The sequence below is a fragment of the Quercus robur genome, chromosome 1 (assembly GCF_932294415.1).
Source record: "Quercus robur chromosome 1, dhQueRobu3.1, whole genome shotgun sequence".
Lineage (NCBI taxonomy): Eukaryota > Viridiplantae > Streptophyta > Magnoliopsida > Fagales > Fagaceae > Quercus > Quercus robur.
The window spans coordinates 10,259,112-10,261,420 of NC_065534.1; positions in this window are offsets into that span (position 1 = coordinate 10,259,112).

Below are 2,309 nucleotides of genomic sequence, written 5' to 3' on the forward strand. Positions count from 1 at the left end.
GTGCAAAATAGGTTCCAGGAAAATACGTCCCCTCCGCATTAAATGCGCCGGCCAGCATCCTGATCATGTTAATGAGAAAAGACGCTTGGACGGTGTAACTTCGATCCTCGCAACTAACAGAAAATAAGAGGGGACAGCTAATGGGACAGGTACGGAAGTAAGCACCTGCCTGACCAACAAGTAGAGGGCTAAGATCAACTAAGAAGGACTATATAATGTAAAGGTTAGTGCACCAAGAGGGGGCTGGGAAAAATGGCCAAAACCCAGAGCCTCCCAGCCCGCCTCCAGGAGAAAGACTCCTAAGGCGAAAACGACGTAATTATGTATGAACACCACGAGAAACCCGCCGTCTGGTGACTGAGGCCTAGCCTTTCAAACCCACGCTCTACAAATGATATTGTTTGGGCCTTTTTACGCGCGAGCCAAACACTGTTACGGTTTGTTACGAATCGTGCCTTTACAATAATAAAAGACTAAATAAAGCAATTGAACTAAATATTTATAATAATAAATTTGTGTCCTATCAAAAAAATAAATAAATAAATAAATTTGTGGACACAACCAATAGGATATATCAAAAATGCCTACCACACAACAACCAAAAAGGAAATCAAAACAAACTTCACTTTTTAATTCAGATTAGAAAATCACCCTCTCAAATATATCCATCAAGCCAAGTAAAAAAGCATGTTTGTTTGTTTCTTCGACATATAAATATTTTGTACTTCAAGAATCAAAAGATGAAATATATTTTATAAACTTATTTAGAAAAAAAAAAAGAAAAAGAAAAACTAAACTGCGATAAATATGCATTTTTTTTCAGAGATTGTTATTTGAGGTAATTAGTATATGTCTTTTTTTAATGAACAGGTAATTAGTATATGTTTCATCCCAAGCCAGATTCAAACTACATGCATGACTCATTGAAAGTTTGAAACATTTATTATCATGAAGATTGGAACACATAAGTATGTTGCCAAACAAAAAAGTTTCACATTTTGTTGTTGATTAATTAATGAGTAATGCTACAAATACAAATTATTTTATAACATTTTTACAAACTGCTGATATGACAAATTCTTATTAGTTCTGTGGGAACCGGCCCAAAATAACAGGCTGGCTGGGCCCTAGGCCCGTCCGAGGAGTCAGCGTGGCCCAAGCAATCCTTATTCAGGCCCACTGGGGCAAAGAGAATATGTCCGAGGAGTAATTTCTCCTCGGATACTGCAAATTCCGGAGCAAAAGTACATCCTAGCCACCATAGTTAATCTTCCCAATACATAAAATGGAAGGAAACCCAAAATATTTCAGCAAAGGCTGTCACCACCACATTAAATGCATTACAACTACTATCCTGGCTGCATTAATGAGGAGAAGACCCCTGAATATTGCTACCTTGGCTACCGCAACTCACAAAGAATTGAGAGGGGTGTCTGATGGGACAGGTGCTCAAGTGGGGGTTTGGATGATCAATAAGTGTAAATCCCAGATGATATGAAAGAGCCTATATAATATGTAAAAGTCCCCCAAGGGAGGGGACGGTGAAAAAAAGAGGGAGAGAATACTGTAGAGAAGCCAAACTGCATTGATCAGTATCTATTAATCAAGTTGGCATTTTTGTTCTTGTTTAGGTATTCCCTGAACCTATGCATCAAACCGTTTAAACCAACTGAAACCGAGTTCTTCAACCCATACTCTACAAAAATTCATTGTGTGGGACCTTTTGGACCAAGACTTGAGCAACAAGGATTGGGCTACCAAATTGTTCTCCTACAAGTTCTAATATTGGCCAATCACTAATATCACATTTTTACTTACAATAACTATTTGGAAAATGCTAAAACCACACTTGTAAAAAGAGTGATGCTACAGACACAAATTATTATACAACATTTTTACAAACTGCTGCCGTGACTTTTGTAATTTTCAAATAATTATTGATAAATATAAATGTGATGTTAGTAGTGAACTTATATTAGAACTAATAAAAATTTGTCATATCAATAGTTTGTAAAAATATTGTAAAATAGTTTGTGGCTGTAACATTACTCCTGTAAAAATGTTGTAAAATAATTTGTGTCTGTAGTATTACTCCTAATTAATTAGCATTACTCCTAATTAATTTCCAACAAAAGCTAGCTATTATTATTATTATTAATGATAATAATAATGTTACTTTACAGGAGTATTGCTAGCTATTTTACAAGAGTAATGCTACAGATACAAATTATTTTACAAATTGCTGATGTAGTTTTAGTAATTTTCAAATAATTATTGGTAAACATAAATGTGATGTTAGTAGTGAACCC